Source organism: Herpailurus yagouaroundi, unplaced genomic scaffold (genome assembly GCF_014898765.1).
Source record: "Herpailurus yagouaroundi ecotype Mexico unplaced genomic scaffold, PumYag 142, whole genome shotgun sequence".
NCBI classification, from domain to species: domain Eukaryota; kingdom Metazoa; phylum Chordata; class Mammalia; order Carnivora; family Felidae; genus Herpailurus; species Herpailurus yagouaroundi.
The window spans coordinates 55,269,692-55,297,462 of record NW_024412397.1 but is presented as its reverse complement, the minus strand read 5'-3'; the positions used below and the strand labels follow the sequence as shown (position 1 = coordinate 55,297,462).

The following is a 27,771-nucleotide window of genomic DNA, read 5'->3' as shown; positions in this document are numbered from 1 at the left end:
CAGCCAATGTAATAGGCATTGTTCTTTTTCTTTTTCACCTCGGTATCAAATTCTCCTTCTTAACAGCTCCCTGAACGTGTTTTACACTTGCCAGTCACGGATCATTATGGAAAGGTGATACATCCAGGTGCCTGCCTTCCATTCTGGAAGTCGAAGAATCAAATGGTTTCTCTCCCTATGCTGGCACAGCCAGGGAGTTACTGCCTGACTGAAGTTTGGCCCGTCAAATGCTCTCCCCTGTGACTTGACTCTTGATCCAGTAACGTGAGGTCAGAAGAAACAGTTGGCATTTATCCACGTTGACCATGTAGCACAAAACCAAAGCACTTCTATCTTTCAGGCCTCCTAGGCCTCCAGTATTGCCCTAAATCCTGCCTGGTTCTAAGACTGCTTTCCAGCCCTCCCTTCAGTTCTGGAAGTTTCCATGTCTTTCCAAAAAATTACGTTCTCTTAAGTTAGCCAAACTGGGTTCTGTCGCTCACAGTTAGAAAACCCTCATCATCATAGTATTACACAGATACTATCATTGCTAGGGTAAGTCTACCATATGAATTTTGTAAGAAAATTGATTTTCCACTCCAAGTAATTTTATTCACTAATGTCCCCTAATTTGAGTTAGGGCAGTCTTATTTATATGGCCTCATTACAATTCTATGGATTAAACATATTTACAGGTTTGGAAGGGCAAGGTAGTTGCTTTTTACAGATTAGGAAGGCTATTTTTTTACTTTGCCTTTTCATGGAATGTTATTTGAAACATTAGGTGCCTCTCTGTAACCATTCTTGAACTGGCTGGGATATCTTTTAGAGGCTTGTTAAAGCACTGGTGATCATGGTACTACACTGCTGAGGGTTTACTTCCATTTCCTTGGCTGTTTAGTGGTTTAAAGTTTTTTTTTTTTTCTTTTTCTTCTTTAATGGAAAATCACTCAGTGAAATTGCGGAAAAGCGATTATTTATCTGAGTCATATTTTTATGGAAACCGTTTTTCACTTCTCTGCATTTTTAGAAGTGTTTCCTTAAAAAGGATATGCTATTAATATTTATAATTAGATATCACACAAAGCAGATGCTAAATCTTATGCTATAACTTTATGGGTAAAATTACATAAAGAAGATTATATACTCTTTGGCATAATATTCTCTCTGGAAGCTATGGAACAAAGGACATTGTCCACGAAGACACCTTTTTTTTTTTTTTTTTTTTTTTGAGTAGAGGAAAACAGGAAGACGGTGATTAACCACGATTATTTTAACTATTATTCAGAACAGTGTACTTAAGTGGGTAGAGCAGGAGCTCAATAAATACTTAATTGCCTTTTCTCTTTGACCCACGTCTCAGTTCACCTATTCACACTCTCTCTAGTCTTACTTTGAAGCCACGTGGATTCTTCGTTATTCGCAGAGCACTAGACGCCCGGTCCTCGGCCTCTGTGAATGGGCCTGGCTTCCAAATACACATGGGGGTGGATAGTGAGTGGGGAGTTTACTGAGGTCGGAGGACGGGAGGAAAAGGGATTCCTTTTCGTTAAAACCGAGAGAACCGGTGGAATAAATATCGTGTAACCTAAGCCACACCCACCCACGCACCCAAGAGCCATCTTTGTGTAGACAAGGGAAACTGAGGTTCCGAGGAGTAACTGAAAGTAATGGCACTGGGTTTGAACGTCCGTTCTTGTGAGTCTACCCGGTCTCCTCCCTGGCGATTACTTCTTCAACAATTCTAGTGGGGACCCCGAGGATGGAGAGGAGAGGACAGGAAACCCTCTCTTCGCCAAGTTGATCTCGCGTGAGAAAGAACTGTTGTTACGAGTTCCCCAGAGCCCCTGTCTTTAAAAGACAAGGTTAGGGACAACGGCTGGCAAGAGTAGAAGAGCAGGTTCAATTCCCCGCAGACTCTCCGCCAGGGAACGGACGGGGCACGCCCACTAACGGGGGGCCGCCTCTCGGTTCCGTCCCAGGCACGCGGGGCTTTCCCGTCGGTCCGGTTTGAGTGCGTGCGAGTGCACTCGCCACCGGAAGGCTGAGCGGGCAGAGGCCGCAGGCCAAGAGCACGCTCCGGGAGAGGCCGGGCGCCTCCCCGCGGCCTCGGCGCACGTGCCTGGGCTGGGGCCAGGGCGAGTGGCCGCGCCGTAGTAGCTGGGGCGGGTGGGAGCGGCTGGCTCCGGGCCGCGGCCGCCGCCCGCCCGCCGGCTCCGGTGGTTGGGCGGAGGAAGCGCGGGACTCCTCCTCCCCACCGTATTAACATGCACCCAGGGGCGGGTGACCAGCCCAGCCTCGCCGCCCCAGCTCGCCGCGTCCCGGCGCTCAGCCTCCGCGCCAGAGGCGAGCGCTGCGCTCCGGGCGCCGCAATCCCGAGGACACGGCCTCTCCGACACCTCCGGCCCGGCGAAGTCGGCGGCAGCATCGGCGGGAGCGGTCGCAGCCGCCTCTGCTCCTCTCTCCGTTGCTTCCCGTCACCTCGCTGAGACCCTGTCCGGGCCGCGGGGACACCCTTTTTCGTCCTCCCCCCGAGGCTCGTGGGACCGACGGACGGACGCAGGGATCCAGGGCCGGACTGCGGGCAGCGGCAAGGTAACGCCGGGCTGCGCTGCGGGGCTGGGGCGTGCGCGCGTGGCGGCAGCAGCCGGAGCCCGGGCCGCCGCCAACCACCGCGATCGCAGCGCGCTGGGTGTCTCTTGACCGCCGCGCGGTCGCCGCTCCTCTCGCCCGCGGAGGGACGATGGGCTGGGCTCCCTTGGCCCGCTTCTCCTTCGCCATCCGCCGCCTGGGGCGCACTCCCGGACCCCCTGGGGACCCCGGGAATCCGGGGGCCAGCGCGCCCCTCTCCGGGCTTGTGGTCCTGGCTACTCCCTCTTGGGGCCCGGGGAGGGGACGGATTTCTAATTGCGACAGGGTCCTGGAAGGGGGAGGGGAGAACACTAGTTCCCGTCATCTCCACTGGCCAAATTCACACCTCCCCCCGCCCCAACCCCCGGTGCACCTTGCAGGGGAGGAGGGGGCTGCTCACTGCAGGGGAGTTCTTGGCAGGCTCCTGGGTCGTTTGCCAGGCAAGTTGTTGCACTTGGGTTTTTAGGTGACATTTTGGCTTTGGTTGTGGAGAGAGCCTCCTCCCGTGTGTGTGTGTGTGTGTGTGTGTGTGTGCGCGCGCGCGCGCGCGCGCGCTCGCGTAAGAGAGAAAGCCAGAGAAACAGAGACACAAAGAGAGACAGACAGAAGCTCGCAGGGGGAGAACGAGACACAGAAAGAGAGAGACACACACAGAGGACGGGATTCAAGGGGGAGGTCACTGTAGAGTCGCCCCCCGCCCGCGGCCGAGGCCAGTTCCCGGCGAATCGCGTGGCCAACCTTGAGACGCGGTATTCAGTGAATTGAATGAGCGGGGCTGGAGCGGAGACCAAACCGGGACTTCTCCTCCGGGCTGGGAGAGATAACAAATTGCACTTTCATTGAGGGGCGGCTGCAGCTGCGGGAGGGACCTTCGGAGGGCCGCTGGGAGATGAAGACCCTGCATTCAGGACTCAGGCCGCGGGGCTCGCTCCTCGAGGAAGGCGAGCTGTCCCTGCTTCACCCGGTGGCCCCCGGGAAGCCGTGGGAAGCGGCGACCCGCTGTTCGGGTGCCCGCGCCCCGAGACACTGAGTGCCTGTACCGGAGCTCGGCTCGCGCCCTCGGCTCCCGGGCTCGCCTTCCTCCGGGCCACTAGCGCTGCGGAATTTTCTGTCTGAAAACTGGAGGGGGCGTGCGGAGGGGAGGGGGTATGAAGTGGCCAGAGGGCCGGGACAGGGACGCGGGTGGGTAGATGTTATTTCTTTTAAGGACCCAGGCAGGACTCTATGTACACCCCTGACACAGTGAGCCTGGCTTGGGTTCCTGAGAGATCGATGCTTCCTGCCTCCCTTGGCATAACATGGGAAGTTATGGAATTACAAAGATGAAAGACATATAATTAAAGTAACAATTAAGAACAGATCTTTATCTTTTATGGTGTTCATGAATCATGAATGGCTTTGTAAAGTGAAGGATCGATCTGAGTTGTAGTCAGGCACTGGGATGAGGGATGTTTAGAGCTAGGAAAGCGATTTTAGGACCCAGTGCAAACATCTTGCCAATTTATTTTTACCAGGGAGGACCTAACTGCTTTTTGAATGTTATTTATAGCAGAATTTCAGTTTCAGGAAGCAACTTTCTATTGGCCAATGTAATTTTGCATCTATAGCAATAGTCGTTATTCCAACTTGGACGGAAATGACATAGAAGCAAGAAATGTTAGAAGTGTCTCAATTTACATAATGTCAAAAGGATAAAGTTTTCTTTTCTCAAATGTTTACAAAGGAAATTCAAAGCCATAAAACCACGTTGCATATATCTATGCAAAATATATGAAATTTAAGTGGTCAGGTCATGTAAATTACTCAGTTCAGAAAATTTATATTCTGGCATAAAGAGGAAATAGAGAATTTCATGGAATCTGATATCAGTAGCTGTGGTATTAATTTCCTTGGATGTATCACTTCAGTTTAAAGTTGCAGCAGGTGAAGACACTGCCTTGCAATATTACAAGTTTCAGATCTAAAATCCTAGGACTACTTTTGAAAAACAAAACAAAACAAAACTGACTCGCTGAAGAGAAAATGCTACTTGAATGAGAAAAGACTTGAGCATATTTGCAAATATAGGACATTGAAAAAATTATACCTGTCTTTCTATTTCTCTGTATGTTTCCATTAGGGTTTCTATTCTGTTTGCCAAATGAAGTATCTTATTTCAAATATTATAGGCAACATAAATGTTGGCACAATGAACTGGTTAAAAGATTCCTTAAAAAGCTGTGAAGTGATTTTCTGACAAAACTCTTCAAATAACACATACGCAGTTGTGCTTTTGAGAGATAACACGTACATGGGTTTTCCCTATGGGGAATTTTCTTTAATTTCTCCTCCAACATAAATTTTATTCTGCCAGGTCTAAAGCCTTGATGAAACATGTCAGTAATTATGGAAAGCAAGACCTTCTTCTCAAAATATTGCATACCCCATATAGAGAAATAGCCTAAAACTAAGCGGTGTTCTACTTTCTAAATCCTTCTAAGCTTAAATGTCCTTTGAATCAAACTTGGAAAAATGGGTTGCATGCATTTTGATTTAACTCTGTTAGGCATGTGTGCCTTCGTTCCATAGCCAACTAGATTCATTATTTTTTTAAATATAAAATTAAAACTAGGAAGAGGGAAGCTGAGTTCATACTAATGACTCATTTAGAGATATGTAGCGTGATAATAGTTTCAGCTACAACTTAATTGAGGCAAGGGCCATATTCTTTGTATAGCAACTTCTGGAAACAACAACAAAAAAAATCAACATTCTGATTTCGATTTCATATAATATTTTGAATTGAGAAAGAATAATCACATACTATCCAAATGAGTGTTTTTATAGTGAAGTTTGTACGATAGACGCCAACTCCCATGATGGTGTCTTCTTGATTATTCCCACAATTAGCTCCACCCTTTATCAGACCAACTCTGTTCCCCGCAGAAGTTTTCCTTAGGAAGCATTCATCGAACTGGAGGATTTTTATGAAGAGTTCATCTCTATAGAAACCACACTTGCCTCTCTTTGCCTAATTTAAGGAAACAATGCTGTTGTAAGTTCTTTTGTTTCTTTTCTCTTTTTCCTTGGTAATTATTTCCCCCCTGCTAAAGGAGCAGCACCAAGGAAAGCTGAAAGGCTACCCAGACTTTTCAGAAATCTCAACACGCCCCACCCCCTACCTCTCATATTTACTATCTATGCCTTTACGTATGTTGTATGTTGTTCGCTTAATGTGTTTTTCATTTTCGAGAAGCACAGTCACAAAAGACAGAAACACAATCACAAGAAGGCCCTTTTTCTAGCATTCTAAACATTTTTGTGCTGCTGAGATGCTTGGAGTTTCAAAAGCACTCCATGTCTTGTGCTGTCTTTTATTTCCAGAGGATCCTAAGAGCTTGTAATTCTCCATTTTCAAAGAAAGGGATCATTGCACTGCCCATTCCCCCCACCCTTAACTTTCTCCCTGCCTCCTTTTTATTTTTATTTTTTTATGTTATGTTATTTATTTATTTATTTATTTATTTATTTATTTATTTATTTTTGAGAGAGACACAGACAGACAGAGCGGGGTAGGAATAGAGAGAGAGGGAGACACAGAATCTGAAGCTGGCTCCAGGCTCTAAGCTGTCAGCACAGAGCCCAATGTGGGGCTCGAACTCAGGAGCCATGAGATCATGACCTGAACCGAAGTTGGAGGCGACTGAGCTACCCAGGTGCCCCTCCCTACCTCCTTTTGAAATCATGGGGAATTTGTAGCCTGGTTCCTGTTACTGCCCAATGGACCTGGCTTTCACAGATGTGTGGTCTTTCAGGAATTAGACGTTCCTTCTTCTACCACAGTCATTTGCTTTCGTTTATTAAACATCTGCTGATAACTCACTGCCTGACATACCAGGTATCAGTTCCTTTTCTTCTAACACATATTTGTTTTATGCCAAAAAAAATTTTAATAGAAAAGTAAATATTAAAAACGTGTATAATATATCATTAATACATAAAGCATTCGAGCGTTTATGTACATTTACTACACACACACACACACACACACACACGCACACACACACGAGGTTGGTATTGCATATGAGTTGTGTTGACCCATCAATTTTATATTCTTCGTTCTAGTGAATGGCAAGGGCCAGACAGCTGGTGTACCGGTGAGAAACTAGTTATTCTCTTCCTTTATGGAGTTAAACGTTGGTGTTTATTGTTTTCGCCTTCCCGTAGGAGTTCATGATTTGCAGGTAAGAAGTGCTATCCCAGTTCGGAAGACCAGCTCATGCACAGGAGGCCCTCTGGCCAACCAGCCGTAGATTTCTGGCCCAGATTCTTGGACCTTTTCTTGGGTAGATGAGAACCAGTGAAACTGGGATGTGATTGCCCCCCTTGGGGTTGTTGTGATGAGGGATCAGGGTTCTGGATCTGCTGTGCATCTTGGCTCACAACGAAACTGTTCATGTTTATATTCTCTTATCAGAGTTTGCTCACCCGATGTCACTGACAATTTCTAGATCCTCTCTCCACATGTTTTTGTTGGGTGTGCAAGCAGCGACACAAAAGCAAGCCACGGAGAGTGTAGTTTGGCGGTGTGTGAACTGCCCAATCCTGCCAGATTTTCTTAGTATTCATCAGAGCAGGGGCTTATCGAAGCCCTGGATAAGCAGTTAGGAAATGAGGGTTCCTGTTAGGGCCTGTTCCCTCCCCAGCTTGTGTGTCCCAGTCCGCACCCTCCCAGTCTGCACCGGGAGGGCTCAGAGACATTTAAATGGCTCCCTCAGGCAGCTTGTGGGGAGGTCTCTCTCTCTCTCTGGGCATGTTTCCAGCTCTGCTGCTTTGCTCTGTGACACGGTTTTGGCTAATTTGAAAACATCTGCTAGAGTAACTTCCCTTTTCATTCTACTCCTGGAGACCGTTTATTAGTATATGATGGGAGGACTGGCATTAATCTTTGCTCTGACCTCAAGATTACACCCTTTCTCTGGAGACCCTTTCTCCCTCAGTTTCAATTTCAGTGGAAACTCGGAGGGAAGTCTATTTCTGGACTAGAAATCTCCCTGCTAGATATCACTGAGATTTCTTTACAAAACACACGCTGCAGTTTCAGAGGCAAATGGCATTTTGATCTTGTCTCAGACTTTGCAAACAACTATTCCATGATATGATTCATCATACTACTCTAGTAAAAAGGCAATGCGTAGTCACTCCCTTGGAAGCTCCTTTCCCAGACATTAACCCAGAAGCAGAATAACCTTTCAGTCTTTCAAACAGGGATATTCTTTTCCGTTAGAGCCCAAAGGGTGGGGAGGTGGGTGTGGGGTAGGGGTGGGGAGGGACTGGACCTTGAAGCAGTAACATATTTAGAAGTTGATTGTGTGAGCCCTTGCCTAGGCAATTTAGAGAATCGCTTGGTTCTATAGCTTCTGTGAAGCAGCATAAGATGTCCTTTCCCCACTGTCCCTGGCACACTGTTTCTTACATTATTTCCTCTTTCCTAGACCTCAGCTGAAAATTTAATTTAATCAGTGAGGCTCTCCAGTTGAATGCAGCTTTACTGCTTTATACTTTTCTGCTTTTCGCGGTCCTTTTCCAGTAAATAACGATGCTTTGACTTCTATGATTATCCTATCAACTGTCTTCCCCACTGAACTGTGCATTCCATGGGATCAAGGACTAAATACAGCATTTCACCAAATGTCAGCAGGGCCCAGCACAGCCGCTGGCACTCAGTAAGTGGTCAGTAAACAGCAGTGAAGTGAATGAATTAATAAACCCATGAGGGGATGCAGATCTGTACTCTAACTGTGTAAGGACCAGAACCCTGAGGGTAGTATCATGCGGCATTTAGAGGCCCCCTGCAATCTTAAATCCTGCATTCTCTACTCTGATAACACCTGGAAGATACAGGCCTGATCCCAGCGTGGCCAACGTGTGCTGGGTTAGTTTGTGCTAGTTTCCCAACCAGGGAAACTGCAGTCTGCTGGAAAACTGAGGGACGTTCTGAAGTAAGACAGGGATTAAGAAACAAAACAAATAACACAAAAACAACACCTCCCATCCCCTACCCTTCCTCCCCTTTCTTACTTGAAATAAGCATATGAATAGCTTAACCCCCCACCTGCCTATGTTTTGAGGGCCCCCCCCCTCCAAATGTAGCACTAGCTCTTTTCTCCCTGGCCACCCCAAAGGACTGAGCACTCCCTCCTATGTCTCTGTGGAATCTGGTACACATTTCGTAGTTTTGTATTTCATTGTCTGTTTACGTGCCTGTCCGCCTCTAGGAAACCATAAGCTCAGAGACAATGGTGAGTATAGGAGCCGCGTATGGAAGGACACTGAAAGACTGAATCAGACCACAAGGATGAGAGACCAATCTAGCAGGAAGAAGAGAAGTGGCTACAACCGACTTTCTGGCTTGTGCCTGATTTCTGTATATGTCCTTAGAACCTGCGTGGGGTGTGGCTCTCATTCATAGGTGATGCTGGAATCTGCCTCTTAAAATTAGGTGGACTCAAAGCCTTCTTCTGAGTAGTTTCATGATTTTTTTTTATACTAGTTTCTGGCCAGGCTTGTAGTATATTCCGTCCCACTCTGTGCTTCTGAGATCTTGAATGATGTGGTGAGGTGGGCCACCCTCGTGGATACGCTTAATCTGACACGTGACACCCTGCTTTCAATGCTCGATCCACTGTTCAGCCCTAAATGAGGAAAAGTAAGACTTAACACGGACATGGCTCATGTTGCTATAAACAATGATGTGCAATAATTTCTCCAGATCTGTTTTTCTTTTATTGATGTTTTAAATTATCTTGCTTTGATGATAAGAATCCTAAGGGATGTAGATGGTCGATGTAGATCTTGGCATGGCTATAGCCCCCACATATGGGCAAACAGACAAACAAAATTAGAATATCTCCTGTGTACTCATTAGCGTGCAGAATACAGAAGCGGAAACACTGTTCAAATCCTTGGGTGGCTTAAAATCTAATCCAGAGGGTAAGATTAACATGTAGAAAATAATTAGTAAGAACATGTTATAAAATCAAACTAAGGGCTCAAACATCTGAGACCAGTCATACTTATCCTGGGCTTTTAAGGAATGACAAAGCTCAACAAAGGACGGGATCCTTGGATCCGTCTTCCTGGATGGGTAAGAGTTAAATGGAAGGGATGACTTTTCAGATAAGGCAAAAACATTTACAAAGACATGGAAATGCAAACCAACTTGGTGTATTCCTGGTTCAAGGAGATGGTTCTCTGCTCTGGCTCCTCTGATGCATTTGAATTAGACCTGGAGATGAATTTGATTGAGAAGCACGGAGAATGTTTAGAGTTGACAGGAACCTTGAAGGATTTGGAAGAGACAGTGATACAGAGAAGTGGCTCGCCTCTTAAACTGATGGAAGTAGGTCCGTCTACCACCAGATGAGAACCGAGAGGAGGCTGTTGCATTAATTGGGGCATAAATGAAGGGAACCAGGTCTAAGGAAGTAACCATGGGAGAAAAGAAGACATGAAAAATATTTTGGAACAAATTTCAAGTAATATTTGACTCATTTCTCTTTTACGCTGTATCTGTGTTGCAAACTATTGTTCAATTCTTTGTTGTTAATTACAGATTATTGTGAAATATTTTAGTAACACCAAAAAATTAAATATTAAAATAAACACCTATGTATTCACCCCCCTCCAGATGGTGAAACAAGTCATTACACATACTGTTAATACTCCCAGAGTCCTCTTTCTCAAAGCATCTTTCTCCTCAATGGTACTCTCTATAGAGGCATACCTCCGAGATACTGCAAGTTTGATTCCAGATGACCACAATAAAGTATCACAATAAAGCGAGCCAAATGAATTTTTTGGTTTCCCATTGCATTAAATTATGTTTACACTATGCTGTAGTCTATGAAGTGTGCCATAGAATTATTTCTAAAATAGACATATATATGCGTACCTAAATAAAAAAAATACTTTATTAGTAAAAAAATACTAACTATATTCTGAGCGTCCAGCAAGTTGTAATGTTTTTGCTGGTGAAGGGTTTTGCTTTGATGTTGTGGCTGATGACTCATCAGGAAGGTTGGGGTGGCTGTGGCAATTTCTTAAAAGAAGACAGCGATGAGGGGGCCTGGGTGGCTCAGGTTGAGCGTCTGACTTTGGCTCAGGTCAGGATCCCATGGTTCATGGTTTCGAGCCCCGCATCCAGCTCTGTGCTGTCAGCTCAGAGCCTGCTTCAGATCCTCTGTCACCTTCTCTCTCTGCCCCTACCCCGCTCGCTCTCTCTCTCTCCCTCAAAAATAAGTTAACATTAAAAATATTGTTTTTAAAAAGAAGACAATGAAGTTTGCCACATTGATTGATTGCCTCCTTTCACTTGAAAGCTTAGAGGTCGTTGTAAGGCTGTTAACTTTCCTAATTTCAATATTGTTGTGTCTCAGGGAATAGGAAAGCCCAAGGAGAGAGACAGGGATTGGCTGGTCGGTGGAGGAATCAGAACACACGATGTTGATGGATTAAGTTCATCATCTTGTATGTGTATGGTTCATGGTGCCCCGGAACAATTACAAAGTGATGGCAGAGATCACTGATCACTGATCACCATAACAAATATAATAATAACGAAATGGTTGAAATATGGTGAGAATTGCCAAAATGGGACAAGAGACCTGAAGTGAGCAAATGCCGTTGGAAAAATGGTGCCCAAAGATTTGCATAACGCAGGGTTGCCACAGACCTCCAATTTGTGAAAAATAAAATGCGATAAGTGAAGTGCAATAAAACAGCATATGCCTGTACTGAATTTTTGTGTTTATCATTCGCATGCATTTCCTTATGCTTTGCTATGTATGTGTGTACTTAAGCAATATAGTCTCGCTTTGCTGTTTGTAAACTATATAAATAGTAAATTGCTCTGTAGTCTTTTTCACCTTACTTTAATGGACTAGTGTTTTGTGGATATATGTAGATCCTATTTAGTCATTTCTACTGCAATGTGGTATTCCATTGCATAATATATCATGTTTAATGTATCAGTCTTCTGTCAGTGGGCAGTCAGGGTATTTTTCAACAAGGCTGCCGTGAACATTCATATATATACATGTCTTGTGCTAACAAAGGAGACTTTCCTTAGCATATCTTCTTAGGAGTGGAATTATGGAAGGGTGGGATTTGTGCCCTCACCTTTAGAGGATAATGCCAAATTACCAAAAAAGTATTTAACTCTTTATACTCCCATCGGCAATCTAGAAGAGCCCCCTTTCCCTCATATCTTTGCCAGTATTTGGTGGTCCATTTTATTTTTTGCCAGGATTATGAATGTGAAATGATGGCTCCTTGTAGTTTAAACGTGTTGCTTCCTGACCGACTGTTAGTAATGTTGACTGTTTCTTTCCTCTGTTGATTACCATTCAGGTCTCTTTGGAATGCTTATTCATACATGCTGTCCATTCTCCCACAGCTTTAAAAAAGAGGTTATTGATTTGTAAGAGTTATTTATATATTCTGAATACCAGAGTTTTTCTGTTATCAGCATTTCAGCAATCTTCTCCCCACTGGTGGCTTGTCTTTTCATTTTTATGATGTCTTTGGACGAAAAGATTATTTTATTTTACGTTAAATTCCAGTGTAACTAACCATGTTCTATTAATTTAACATGTGCGACATAGCGATTCAACAATTCTATACATTACTCAGTCCTCACCATGATAAGTGTACTCTAAGTGCCCTTCACCTATTTCATCCACCCCCCTCCTCCCTCTCCTTTGCCATCACCATTTCTCCATATTTAGGAATCTGATTTTTTGGTCTCTTTTCCTTTGTTCTGTTTGTTAAATTCTACATATGAGTGAAACCATATGGTAGTTGTCTTTCTCTGACTGACTTACTTCACTAACGTTATACCCTCTAGATCCGTCCATGTTGTTGCAAATGACAATGTTTCACTCTTTTTTTTTATGGCTAGTATTTCACTGTGTATATATGCCACATCTTTATCCATTATCTATGGATGGACGCTTGGCTTGCTTCCATACCTTGGCTATTGTAAATAATGCTGCAGTAAACACAGGGGTGCATATTGCCTTTCAAATTAGTGTTTTTGCATTCTTTGGGATAAGTACCCAGCAGTGCAATTGCTGGATCATATGGTAATTCTATTTTTGATCTTTAAAGGACTCTCCATACTGTTTTTCACGGAATCTGCACCAGTTCACATTCCCACCAACAGTGCCTGGGGGTTCCTTTTTATCCACATTCTTGCCAACACTTGTTGTTTCTTATCTTCTTGATTTTAGCGTTCTGACAGGTGGGAGGCGATATCTCAGTGCGGTTTTGATTTGCATTTCCCAAATAAGTCAGGGTGAGCATCTTATCATCTGTCTGTTGGCCATCGAAAATCATCTTTTAATTATTTATTTACTTTTTATTAAAAAAAATTATTTATTCATTTTGAAAGTCGGGGCACCTGAGTGGCTCAGCGAGTTAAGCGTCTGACTTCGGTTCAGGTCATGGTCTCGCGGTTTGTGAGTTCGAGCCCTGCTTCGGGTTCTTTGCTGACAGCTCAGAGCCTGGAGCCTGCTGCAGATTCTGTGTCCCTCTCTCATTCTGCACCTCCCTTGCTCATGCTCTGGCTCTCAAAAATAAATAAATGTTAAAAAAATATATTTATTTTGAGAGAGAGAGAGGGACAGAGAGAGAGGGAGAGAATCCCAAGCAGGCTCTATGCTGTCAGCATGGAGCCCGACGAGGGGCTCGATCTCACAAACCGTGAGATCATGACCTGAGCTGAAATCAAGAGTTGGACGCTTAACCAACTGAGCCACCCAGGCGCCCAAAAAAATCTTTTTAAAATTTAAAATCGATGCATTTTTTATTGTTTATGGTATAGATAAGATATCTTGTTTAAGAAATCTTTTCCAATTCTGAAGTGATAAAGGCATCATCCTTTCATATCTTATAAACCGTTAAAGTTTTATTTTCTCGTTTAGTTCTTTAAGACTTTCTTATCAATGGTCATTTTATTTTTTTTATTTTATGTTTTTTAAAGATTCTTTTATTTATTTTATTTATTTATTTTTTTTATTTAAAAAAAATTTTTTTTCCAACGTTTATTTATTTTTGGGACAGAGAGAGACAGAGCATGAACGGGCGAGGGGCAGAGAGAGAGGGAGACACAGAATCGGAAACAGGCTCCAGGCTCTGAGCCATCAGCCCAGAGCCCAACGCGGGGCTCGAACTCACAGACCGCGAGATCGTGACCTGGCTGAAGTTGGACGCTTAACCGACTGTGCCACCCAGGCGCCCCTATTTTATTTATTTTTTGAGAAAGGGAGACAGAGAGCAAACTGGGGAGGGGCAGAGAGAGAGGGAGACATAGAATCTGAAGCGGGCTCCAGGCTCCGAGCTGTCAGCACAGAGCCCGTCGTGGGGCTCGAGCTCACAAACAGTGAGATCATGACCTGAGCCTAAGTCGGAGGCTCAACCAACTGAGCCACCCAGGCGCCCCTCAGTGGTCATTTTATAAAGCCTTTTATTATGTTACAAATTTGGGCAAGACATACGACTTCTTTTGGTCTTAATTTCTTCCTGATGAAACAAAAGTTTGGAGTAGTTGTGTTGTGTGAATTCTGTGGATGCTGCTTGACTTTGGGGCTTCATCATTTTATGCGTGGGATACACAGAAGTCTCCTAATGGCACTTCTTGTCTGCAGGGTCTCCTTCTGTGATTACACCTGGATCTGAGCTGACTTTTCAAACAACGGTCAAAGTCTTTGTGAGGCTCCGCAGGCTTTGTCCTTGAGACCGCGAGGACGGCAGTCACGTCCCTTTGCGCTGGCCTGCATCCCGTAGATCTGGGCACAAACCAGGACCACGGTTGGCTGTCAGACACGTGGGTGGGATGAATGCCAGAGACACGGTGGGCTCCCTTCATTGCTTAGCTCCGTTTCTTAACCAGCCCCTTACATGGAACCTCCTTTCTGCCATAGCCACCCCTACTTGTCATGACTGCACCATTCTGGCCATTCTCTCCTCTTTGTTTCTTTTCCTGTATTTTGAATTCTGTCTACTTGACAGATCCCCCTAGGGCTAGGACAAGGAAAGTCAAGGATTCTTTCCCCTTTCATGTCCTTCCAGATAGTTTGAATGTTTTACCACAGGCAGGGATTTCTTTTAAGATGGTTGTTTCAAAGCCCTCTATCCTGGAAGGCTGGTCAAATCTCACCTCTCACATGAAACGTTTTATTATTTTATTTTTTTTTAATTTTTTTTTTCAACGTTTTTTATTTATTTTGGGGACAGAGAGAGACAGAGCATGAACGGGGGAGGGGCAGAGAGAGAGGGAGACACAGAAGCGGAAACAGGCTCCAGGCTCCGAGCCGTCAGCCCAGAGCCCGACCTCGGGGCTCGAACTCCCGGACCGCGAGATCGTCACCTGGCTGAAGTCGGACGCTTAACCGACTGCGCCACCCAGGCGCCCCTTATTATTTTATTTTATCATTTATTTTATTTGGAAGTATTTATTTATTTTCAGAGGGGGGAGGGGCAGAGAGATACTAGGAGAGACAGAGAATCCCAAGCAGGCCCCATGCTGTCAACGCAGAGCCTGTTGCAGGGCTTGAACCCACAAACTGTGAGATCATGACCTGAGCCAAAATGAAGAGTCAGGTACTTAACTGACTGAGCCACCCAGGCGCCCCACATGAAGCATTTTATAACTCTAGCCCAAGGTAAACCGTCTTCTGAATTCGAGTCGCATTTTTCTGGATCATTTACTGTTTACATTCTAGACCTTTTGTGTGAATACTCCTAGATTTTAAGCTCCTTTAAGGGATGTGTTTGCTTAGGTAGCTTCGTATCTCTCTAACGCCTAAGAACAAGAGCCAGAAGACTGGGTTTTCAATGGGTCATGGTTGCTTTCTTGAAGAGTGGTAATCAGCTTGTGGAGATGACATCAGCCGAGTGGAAATTTAGAGTGTGAGGACCCTGGGACTAGTGAATTGCTGGAACATATAAGGATTTGGGATAAGAAGCTCATTCTTAGTGAACTGAGCTCTATTTTGTGTGTGTGTGCGTGTGTGTATGTGTGTATGGTTTTTGTTGTTGTTGTTTGTTTTCGTTTTTGTTTTTTGGAGTTAGAGAGCTTGTGAGCAGGAGAGAGGGGCGGAGCATGATAAGCATGAGGGGGGCTTGATCCCACAACTCCAGAATCATGAGCTGAGCCAAAATCAAGAGTCAAATGCTCAACCAACTGAGCCACCTACGTGCCCCTGTTTGTGTTGATTTTTGAGACAAATGTTGGACATGTCCCATTGGCAACTTGGAAAACATTAAAACTGAGGGGTTTTTTTTTGTGTGTGTGTGGGGGGGTGCCTGGGTGGCTCAGTGGGTTAAGCGTCTGACTTCAGCTCAGGTCATGATCTCATGGTTCATGGGTTCAAGCCCCACGTCGGGCTCTGTGCCGACAGTTCAGAGCCCCGAGCCTGCTTTGGATTCTGTGTCTCCCTCTCTCTCTGCCCCTTCCCCACTTGTGCGTGTGCATGTGCTCTCTCTCTCTCTCTCTCTCTCTCTCTCAAAAATAAACATTAAAAAAACAAAACAAAACTGAGTTTTAGGAAATAAGAAAATTTGAGATGGTGACTAGGGAATTATTGCTGGAAGGTGATCAGTAGACTCAGGATGTTAGCCGCTGTTTCTGTGTTCCAGATAGGGGTGTTCCCCCAACTCCCATCCTGATTCTACTATCCTGAGTCATCTAACTAGCTAGATGACTTTGGGCAAGTTAATTCATTTTTCTGAGCCCAGTTTTCTCATCTGAGAAATGAGGATAATTAAATTTACATTTTGGAATTTTTGAAAGGAGTAAATGAGCCAACCTATGCAAAGTATCTGGCTCAATGGTGGGCTCATGGTGAGCACTTAATAAATGTTGTTATTAATGATATATTTTATCTGTAAGAGCTACTGCTAACCAACCTTTTTATGTCAAAGTAGCACCAAGAATTAAAAACAAACAAACAAACAAAACCTTGTGTGCTCATGAAATAGTTCTTCTCTTGTAGAAAATTCCTAGAACTTATTTCATAGTCCTTTATTGTCTGTCACCGGTGACAGACAAGTCACTTATAGGATATAACTTTCAGTATTGTCTTGTATGCTCCATATGCTAAATAAATATCTATAGGGAAAGAAGCCCCCAACCCCGACAGCCCAGCCTTGTCTGATGCTGCGAGGAGATGACAAAAAACATCAAAATGACATCCTTCTTCCCAAGGCAGAGGAAGTGTGTGACAATTCAGTTGTGAAACAATTCAGTGCATTTCAAGCAACATCCAAAATGTGAATTTTAATTTACTCTGACCAAAGTACGTACTGACTGTAGGACAGGGAAAAAATCCAAAGGCTAACCCAGAAAAAGGAAGCTTTGCTGGCTCCTTACAGAGGAGCATCTCCGTGAGGTCATGGTGAGCCCTGAGTAGTTGTACATTGGCAGGTGGGGCGCACATGTGTTCGGATTGCGTCCACCTTCCCTGCTCCATGGGGTGTATCTTCTGCCTCCCTGTCAGTGTGTGTTCAGTCAGCCCACAGTTTCTCCTGGAAAGGGCTCAGTGGATGAAAACCAGTACAAATCAGAATGAGAACTTCAATAATTGATCAGGTGGAAGAATTCTGTTTGTTTGTTTGTTTGTTTGTTTCATTAAAGGACATGTTTCTGGGCAGTTGTATCTACATTATTTGGGTTTAAAAATTTTTTAATCCATTACGGTAACGCAATATTTCTTATCTTGTGATTTAGGTTTAAAACCCCATAGAACATCATGCAAAACACTTTTTCTCAAGGAAAATACTTTTTCTCAAGGAATTCTTTCAGGAATTCCTTTTGAGTAGAAATGCTGGCACACAGAAAGTGTCTTGAGATGCTCCCTAGAGAGATGATAAAGTCACATTAAATGCAGTTTAAATGTTGGCAATACTAATTGACAGATAAGGCGTGTTCTAAAGATGTGCTTATAAGATGAATCTTTGTGGACATCAAACAGGATTATCCCATAGAAATTGTGCTATATGGCGGTGGCTGGTTTCTAAGATTAAATTTCTAGAGTATTTTTAACCCATTTTCTACAAACAGTATTACTCTAATGAATACCATATCTATCTAAAAGTCAGGACTTTATATCTATGAAAAACAGGAATTGTACATTTGGACTGGGAATACATATTACTCCTTCTACCGTGGAGTTAGGGGCTCCCCGCTTCTGCTGCGGGTCAGATACTGGATGATACTCCAGCCATACTCACAGATCTATGGTTTCCATTGATCCAGGACCGGAATCCATTGAGGGGATGACGGAACCTAAAGTTCTTACTCATTGACACTCATAATTGTTAAACGTCTACATTTACATAAGCTACTTCTCTACTTAAGTTTGAATGAGGAAGAAAAGTCTAGTATAGAGCAAGAAATATATGTTACTGATAAGTCAGATGTCAGTGGGTTAAGAGTGATAGCTAGAACTGTATTTCTTTGTACTTAGGTGATTTTTGCTAGATTTTTTTTCTCTGCATTTCAGATCCTGAAGATGCCCACTATGGGATGGTGGGAATTACCAATTTGTTCATTCACTCATTTAACCAACAACAATTTATTGAAAACTTAGTATATGCCAGGCATTATTCTAGGTGCTTTGAATTCAGTCTTGAACAACAAGGACAAAAGAGACATGCCCTTGAGGAATTTACAATGAAGAGGGAGGAAACAGACTATAAACAATAAGCATAATGAATACTTCTTTGACAGTATTAGGACGATTAACAGCTATAAAAAAAGGATCAGTGGAGAGGGATTATTGAAGGACTGTTCTCTGATAGATTTCTGGTAGGGAAGGAAATGAGGTGTTTTTTTGGTTGGTTGTTTATTGTTGGTTTTTGTTTGTCTGTTTGTTTTGAACTCAGACCTTCACTTGAAATGTGAGGATTTGACAAGCCTCCAGGCGAGGTGTGGGATTATTTTCACTGCTGTGTCATTTTCCCTTCTCTGTTTTAACAGCTGTCTCTATGCTCCTCAGAAATGGTATCTACCATAGCGCGTCATAACTAGTTGTGATTTTTAATCTCCCACCATACTATGAATTATAACATAAAGCATGTTTCTCATAACATATCTTCCTGCAACAATACTTCTAGCATAATAATGGTGATTGCATATCTTACTGAAGCCTTGCTGCACGTGAAGCACGTTATGCCAGCCCCCTGTAGAAAGTGATACGCTTTATGGAATATACTCTTAGACCACAGAACTTCCATGGCTAGAGCTGATCATTGAACTGAGGTCTGTTAGCGCTAGGTTCTGTACTCCCCTGGTGCCTAACCCAGTGCCTGGCACTTGGCTGCCCTCCCTCCAAGAGATGTAGAGTGAAATGCAAATCAAATAAGCTGTAATGTTGTGAAACTCCTAACTCTCAGAAGTGTGAGTCCGGTTGCCTGCAAGTTATAACCTCCTCTAGTTTTAAATCAATTGCCTTTACAGCCTAGCTGACCCAAGAAAGCAGTAGTTACTTGGAAATTTCTTAAAGGGACACTTTGCTTGTTTTCCTTTAATGTCTTCCTCCTGTTTCCATAGATCTCATACTTGGAGAACACACAAGAAATAGAATTACTTCTGTTGAAATCACGACCTTCTAGTTGGAAGGCAAAACTACTTTTGTTCTATAATGTCCGTCATAGTAAAGAATCTCAGTGGGTCCTTTTTTGTTTTTATTTTTTCTGAGTTTTCCCTTGAGTTTCACTAGTACCTGCTTCAGTGGGTTCTTTGAGGATGCAGGATTTTGATGACGTCAAGAACCGAGTGCATAAATAGGCTGTGTCTGGCTTGACATTTGCTTTCTACCTGTTTTCTCCCTACTTGTCAGAGAAATTTTGCGTGACAGAGGTGAATCTCAGTGGGACCTTCTAGGGGGGTGACCATCTGCTCGCTCTGAAGAAAATCAGTCCCTTCTTTCCAGGAAAGGGTCTGTTGGCTGCACGAGAAACTTGAGCTGTTTCCCATTGAGTAATCTACTTGAAAGGACAAATGAGAACATTCCTCAAAGACAAAGAAGCACAAACACACGTGAGGTCTTCAATAGGGAACACAATTTAGAGAACACAGTTAAACCTGACACATTTGTTACAAGATTCAGATTAGGACTTCAGTGGCGAGGGGAAACAAAGATGTTAGATCATCATCCTCCTAAGATAGCCCTGAAAGAAAGAACTTCTTGCTTCTCACTCCTTAGGGTTCTTTGCAATCCAGCCAGATGGAATTAAAAAACGTCCAACTGTTTAAGTACACATTGGTAAGTCAACATTGTTATATCCTTAACTCCAGAACAAGGTGATTCGACGGACTTATAAAGCAGTGGAATGCTCCTTGAGTGTTTTTTTTTTTCCACTCTAATTTTCTAAGAAATGGGCAAGTTGACTGTATGAGAATGTCTAAGAATCTCTACCTCAGATAAAGTATATCTGTATATCTGCCAGCAGATAACAAGCCGAAATGAAGAAAGGTACATGTAAAACTGAATGCCTTTTATGAAGCATTTTATAAATGAAATATCTTAAATCTTTCTTCCCGTGTTTCTATATAGATCATCTCTAACACTTTGTTGTTTAGGATTTCCACTTCTGACCCCAGATGCATTTGAATGTCCTGACTGACAGAGCACATAAACTTAGTGAAAGTTCTAGACAGGTACTAGTAAATGTAATGTACTAATAGTAACGCATTAATTTGTTGAGGACAGAAAATAAATGGCCAAAGGCTTGGCTACGTTTTAATCTACAGGGGTCCTACACTGAAATTCGAATTCCATTCTTATTAGACATGTTCTTAAACTTGATTTGCATACACATGTAGGGAGTATACAGAAGTCAGAACATTTTATTAGAAATTCTATAATTGAAATGGAGACGTTCACATCAGACAGTCACATATGTTCAGGTAAAAGTGTAAAAGCAGCACATATTTGCTAAGGTATTTTGTTCCATCCGCCTGGAATTTTGCCTCGTCCCTCCTCGCGACTCCTTTTCACGTGACTGCTTTTTTCCCCCTCATTGATGCCATTCTTTTTTTTTTTTTTTTTATGTTTATTTTTGAGCGAGCACAAGTGGGGTAGGGGCAGAGAGAGAGGGACAGAGGATCTGAAGTGGGCTTTGCTATGACAGAAACAAGCCTGATGTGGGGATTGAATTCATGAATCAGGAGATCATGACCTGAGCCAGAGTCAGACGCTTCATCAACTAAGCCGTTCAGGTGCCCCCATTAATGCCATTCTGGACCACCATTTGAAAAAGGCTTCAACCTGCTCCCATTATTCTCTTTCTCAGCAGCCTAGCATAGAGTTTCTTAATAAAGATTTGTCAAATATTGGTTCTTAAGAAACGTTTTTCCAGAGAGTGAATAGGAGGTACCAAATTCTCAATAATTTACATTTCTTGCTTATAATAACAAGACATATTTGAACACGAAGTTCAAGTCATTATTAGTGGAAGAAGTTGAGTTTAAAGTTGTGGTTTTAAGTCTGAATCCTACAACTATGTCAACTTCTAGTAAGTGTTTGGAAATCATCATCAGAAATAGCATCATCCCTATTTCAATGAACTCACCAGCTAATGGGAAGGAAGGAAAGAGTAGGATTCAATCCACTGAGGTTAGTAGGGTGATGGGATGTTACATGATGCTGGGGCAGGACTGAACAGGGTCACCAATTCCGCAGGTGAGTCTTAGGGAGGGAGGGTTTCTCAGAGATGGGGATCAGTGATGCAAAGGGACATCAGAGTTGGGAAGGAAGTACAATAGTCTTTACTGAGCCTTGTAAGGCAATTCACAGGAAGCTCCTTCTCTTCCTACCATTACCTTGCCAACAGCAGTGAGCATGTACCTCTCTCAAGGTCTGTTTGCCCTTGTGTCAACTGATAGGGACTAGTATTCGGTGTGCTAAAATGCTAATATTCTGTGCACTATAATTTCAGATGAGCCTGGTGTTCCACAGAGGTTTCAGTGACATACGAAATACACACTGAAGTCAAATACTTTACAAATCATATGATTATAATGATGCGCAGGCTAGGGATCCAGCAGTTAAATTTTGAAACATGAAGAAGCCTGCGGAGGAAGCTTGAGTATGTTTTACGTAAAGTATATTGGTAGTAAGTGTAACAACAGAAGTTGAAGATGAGCTATATTTTTTTTGGGGGGGGAGGGGACTGTGGGATATATTTTGGGATAGGGAGACTGATAAATGTGATGAAGGGAAAATGGGAGAATAAGGGCAATGGGGTTGGTGTTGGGGTAAGTAATGGGGTGGTGTTTGGGGTGAGTAATGTGGTGGTGTTGGGGTTAAGTAATGGGAGGGTTTTGGGGTAACCACAATCAAAATGGGGTGGTATTGTGGGTAAGTAATGGGCTTGTGTTGGGGCTAAGTACTGGGATGTATCGGGGGATAAAGAGTAATGTTTGGGGGCAAGTAATGGAGTAATGTTGGGGGTAGGTAATGGGGTGGTATTGGGGTATAAATAAGGGTTGGTATTGGGGAGTAAGTAAACACTGGGAAGGAACATGAGAGATTTTAAACAGTTGCATGGGTTGAAAATCTTGGAAAGAAAGTGTCCCAGAAGGATTTGTAGACATTTTCTATGTCTTACACTTTGTATAAATCTTACAGAAAAATCTACGTTATTCTTCTTAATTTCTGGAACTATTTTTTAATCCATCAGATGGACTCAGGCTTCAAGTTATTACAATCATGTATATACTAATGAGAATGAATAAATAAAGGTTATGAACACTTGTAAGGATCAGGGACTGAAACGTGATTAGCCAGAGTGATTTTCTAGGGAATTAAAGTAAATGTTGGACCTATTAGATGATAGCATCAGTCTAGTATTTCAAAAACATTTACTGATAATTATTTGCCATATACTATGTTTGGTCCTGGGGTATAAAGTTACTGCCTCCTGAAGGGACCGGTATATAAGCAAAATTTGGCAATTTGTTGTAATAAGTTCACAAGAGATACTGGCAGAACCCGGAGAAAGTGGTATGTAACTCTTCCAAAGGAAGCTCTTGAATTGTTTATCTGAAGGGGACAGTCCATTATTTTGATGAGAAAAATTAGCACTAGTAACAGGAAATCAGTACCCTTTCTATGGTAATTCCTATGTCTCTACCTTAAAATATCTTCCAACTCTATGAAGTGGACACATTCAAAGGTTGTAAGAAGAAAGTAGAAATGCTATTTCAGCATATGATTGTTTTAAAACCATATTTACTGTGCAAGGAAGTGAAATTGGTAGACAAAACTAAGATCATACCAGCATAGTGTATTATTTTAGATATTGTTGATTGATCAATTATTTAGTTAATTCTGGGAAATGCAAAAGAGGTTGAAAACGTTATCCCTGGATTCAAACATCTCGCCTAGCTTGTATGTTCTAAGAGACTTGACTATTTTGTCTCTCTCTAAAGTTGCATTAAAAAATCTTTGTCAGTGTTTCAGTCAGTTGATATTGTTCATAAAATTTCAGAAATGAAGCAGCCCATCTGTTCCTAGAGCACTGTCATTTCTCGGTGACTTTATTGGATTTTCCTCTTGGCTGCTTTATTGTTGTTTTGGAAAAATTGTTTTCCTTCTATGTCCTGACTGCATGGATGGAGAAAACCAGTTCTTCCTTCCATTGTTAGGGATTACTCCTTTGTTTCCTAAAGATAAATTGAACCTTTTAATAATGGCTAATAAATTACTGATGATATTCTCTAAATACTTTATTGGCATCAGTTGGACTTTGACCGAACAAGAACTGTTGGTAGAGTGCTGTAGTTAAACATAACCATTATTAGAGCTCATGGATTTAAACCTAAATTTCTAAATTAAGTTAAACTGAAAACCTAACTGAAACCTAAACTTTTAAAGGAAGAAGCTAGCTCCCCTTCACAAAGTTGCCTTGCTGAATCCAAATTAAGAACTAATTTGTCATCATTTACCTACCTCTACATCTACATGTATCAGGAATCCACACCCTTGTCTAGATATTGGAATCCTCTAGAGAGCCTTAAAAAATGATGGATCTCAAGTTCTATCTTAGACCACCTTGATCTAGGGTAGATTAAGGTACGAGCATTTATCAAGCTTGCCATGTGAGTTGGGGGCATGTCTGGGGATAAAACTGGTTGACCAAGAGCAGTAGTTCTCACAATATGGTCTCTTGACCAGCAGTAGCCCATCATCTGGAAACTTGTCAGAAATGCAAATGCTTGGGCCCAATTCAGACTTCGTGAATCAGACACCGAAGCATTGGCTGTTAGGTTCCTGCCCCCAGCTAGGTACTGCTATTTGTTTGTTTGTTTGTTTTTTTAATTTTTCTAACGTTTATTTATTTTTGAGACAAAGAACGGGGGAGGGGCAGAGAGAGAGGGAGACACAGAATCAGAAGCAGGCTCCAGTCTCCGAGCCATCAGCCCAGAGCCCGACGCGGGGCTCGAACTCACGGACCGCGAGATCGTGACCTGAGCTGAAGTCGGAGGCTCAACCGACTGAGCCACCCAGGCGCCCCTAGGTACTGCTATTTGTATGTCTCTGCCTGCACGTCTCAGACTGTTAGACTTGGGGATTTGCTCTTTTTATAAGAGGAAGAGACGTAAAAGATTCCTGCTGGAAACAAGGGATCATTAATAGAGTCTTTTTTAACATGGCCGTGGTTGTCTGCTTTCAGACCACTTCCCTCAGAGCCTGCTACTCTGCTGACTTCCACGAATGTCTCTCTGAGCGCCTGACCTTCTCTTTGCTACCAAAACAATCTTCCACATTTTGAGCCTCTTTGCTGATTGTACTGGCCATCTTTGTTGTAGTCTCCCGGTTTCCGAACACCGAATTTATGATGCCTGCATGTACTGCTACTTTGAGTGGCTTTGAACCACTGAGCACCCCCCGCAGCCCTTTGTGCATGCACAGCCTGTCATCAGCTTCCCTGGCCTCGCCTCCTGAATTGCGACCTGTTGCTCCCCTGGCTTTGGGGGCTGTGCAGTTTCATCTTGTCACGTATTGGGAGAGGGGAGTAAAAAAAAGAATTCAGCCACGAGGCAGCTTTCATCTCTTCAGAGTTTTATTTTTGGAGAGCGATTTTATTCCTGTGATTAAAGGCTGAAATGAGTTCGTAGAACATCTGGAGCAGTTGCATTCAAATATACCAGAACCCTTTCCAGAGTTAAATTACGGATGCAGCTAAATCGTGGTGATTTCGCATCAGTGCCCTCCCTGGACCAGTGTGGGGATCGACAGAGATTGAGGATCGCTGGCTCTCTTAGGACCCTTTTAACTTCTCTACTCCAGTTTCCACTCTCCTCTACCTTGTACGTTGTTTTCTGGGACGGTAGGAGTGGTCTGCCCTGACCCCTATTCCTTCTCTTTTCATTTTACCTTACCACCTCTCCCTTATTTCAAATTTTATACCAGTATTTTTATGTGACTGTATTTTCCATTTCATGTACATTATACACCTGGTTGCTCAAGCCGGAAATCTGAGGCAGGTTCTGAGGTGGCCGTCGAGTAAGTCAAAAGAGAAGTAGCATCCACGTTCACCCATCACATTTTGCCAACTAACTGTCTACCTTTCTCTCAAGTACACTTCCCTCCCACGGCCCAGGAACGTCAGCCTACCTGGTCACCTTCCTCGTCCTTTTCCCTCTGCTGTTCTAAGGGCCACCTTATGGCTCATGGTATGTTCCTTCCCACGCTCCTCTGAAGTCCTAGTAGATAAATCATTTTGAAATGTTCCGATTTAGCTAAGTTTCCAAATGAAATAATTTGATGTTTAGCCCTCCATGACCCGGAAGACCTGTAAGTTTCAACTCAGTGTGTGGCATTCATGTTATGTTACGACCCGGTCAAGTGTTGTTTTCCAGCCTTGACTTTCAACACTCACCTACATCATGTGGTTTCATGCCTCGGGACACCTTACTTGTCATTTCCTGAATGACATCATGTTTCATCGGGGTTCTCTTTTAAGTCTTGCCTCTGTGGTTTCCTCCCCTTGGGACGACCTTGCTTTCTCTTCTGCACAGCAGACCTCAAAACGTTGCTCAGGACAGCTCGAGGCTTCCGTGGCTTATTTTGGAAGATTTACATACCACTTCCCCAGGTTCCAGCAGTATCTCGTGTGTATGTGTATGTATTACTCTATACTACTAGACATTACCACCATGCTAGATTCCCCGGGACCTGATTGAGAAGAACTAGCCTCTTTACCGGACCAGCAGAAAAATCATTCTGCCCCCAGAGAGGTTGGGAGTTGGGATCACAAGAGGATACTGTGGGAACCAGTGGTAAGTATGGAGGACCCAACGTAGGTGAACTGGGTGGTGGAGACCGGGCAGCATGAGAGAAGGAAAGAGACCGATGTGCGGGCTAGTTCCATAATTTGGGCAGATTCGAGAAGAAAAAAAGGTGTAGGGAAAAAGTTCCGAAAACAGTACAGCTCAACAAACAAAACAAGAGGAAGGAAAAGTTAGCATATCAGTTATGTTTTGTTGTTTAACCGATCACTACGAAACTTAGTGATACAAAGCAACCATTTTAGTATGCTTGAAAAGTCTGTGGGTCAAGAATTCAGACTGGGTGCACCTGGGTGGCTCAGTCAGTTAAGCATCCAACTTCTGCTCAGGTCATGATCTCATGGCTCGTGGGTTCAAACCCTGCGTCAGGCTCTGTGCTGACACCTCAGAGCCTGGAGCCTCCTTCAGAATCTGTGTCTCCTTCTCTCTCTGACCCTCTCCAACATGTGCTCTGTATCTCTCTCTCTCTTAAAAATAAATAAACATTAAAAAAAACTGAAAATAATTCAGACAGGGTATAACCTTCTTGGTGAGACGTATGTAGATGAGCATCCACGATACAAAACAGCAGAGGAAAATGATGTTGTATGGAGACCTAATGAATGCTTTGAGAGTAAGAAACAGGTTTTCATTCCTAAGATAGAAGATAGGATGGAGAAGATTTTATGAAAGAGCTACCTTTTGGGTTCGGCTTTGAAAGAGAAGGTACATTGCCAGGCTCAAGTTCAAGGTCTGAGTGAGTAAGGAAAGGCCTCCATATGTTTCGGTAGTGTGTAATTGTGACGGCTGAAGCATCGGGTGTGTGGCAAGATGCAGACCATAGAGAAGTTTAGAGACATATGCTAAAGAGTTGATTTTATTCATCATGCCACAAAAAAAAAAAAAAAAAGAAAAAAAACAAAACCATTGACCTTTAAGAATATTTAGTAAATTAGCAGAATTGTCTCTTCTAGAACCCGTCCAGATTTCAATACTAGCATATTCTGGAAATTACTGAAGAGGGAATAGATTATAGTCAAATAGATATATATGGAGTTTTATGTCCCCAAATCTCTAATAGGTAAGATGCTTTAAGGTTCTGGTGATGAGATTATGGAATAAATGGTCAAAGTGATGAATACCCTCACTCTCTACCTCCAGTAGTCTTTTAGAATAGTTAACTTACTTGGTTGGAACAGGAATCTAAGATCCGTGAGGGCTGCTACATTTATAGTTGCTAAAACAGTGGCGAGTACAGTGATAAATACTAGATTACCAAATGAATTAGATAATTTTTTGGGTCTCCATCAGTCTGTACCCATTTCCCTTTAACTTCTTCCAAAACAAGGTATTCCTGGTAGAGGAATAGGTGGTTCTTGAACGTGTGGTTTTGGTAACTGATTTCTACAAGCTATTGGAACCCTTTTTGTTTAACAGTTGATTACTAAGTCAAAAAATAGTTCCCAAGATCAAACTGAAATTATGTAGAATTATCCTATACTGGAACAGAAAATGTGCCCAGAGAGCGTTAGTCCCTTCCTGGCACCTCATTACCGGATGAGTAAATTGAGACACAGAGAAGGTAACTGACTTCAGCACAGTTCCCCAACTAGTAAATGTTGAAGCCAGAGTTAGGAGCAGGCTTCTAATATGCAGTCCAGTGTTATTTTGATTCTACAAAGCTATATGCTCCTTTGATTTTCAAGTCAAATCTTAGCTTGAACTGTAGGAGAAAAGTGATCTCCATCCGGCTCTGTTGAATTTCTAGAGGGCAAAGCCACCTCGTGTGGCTGCTGAAAAATTTAAATCCTATGGTGGCAGAACTCAGGAAGGGAAAGCAA

The 27,771-nt window shown here is 43.0% G+C and overlaps 1 protein-coding gene across 4 annotated transcripts in view; it reads left to right on the top strand.

The window, feature by feature from the left end:
• Nucleotides 1-2,250: 2,250 nt before the first annotated feature.
• DLGAP1 (DLG associated protein 1) overlaps nt 2,251-27,771 on the top strand; it is an 898,848-nt gene continuing 873,327 nt past the window's right edge. Inside the window, exon 1 of one of the 4 annotated variants that reach the window (XM_040479302.1) lies at nt 2,251-2,574. The gene's annotated coding sequence lies outside the window, so the exon portion shown is untranslated. The remainder of the gene's footprint in view (nt 2,575-27,771) is intronic. The other 3 variants (XM_040479303.1, XM_040479300.1, XM_040479301.1) reach the window with 3 other exon arrangements.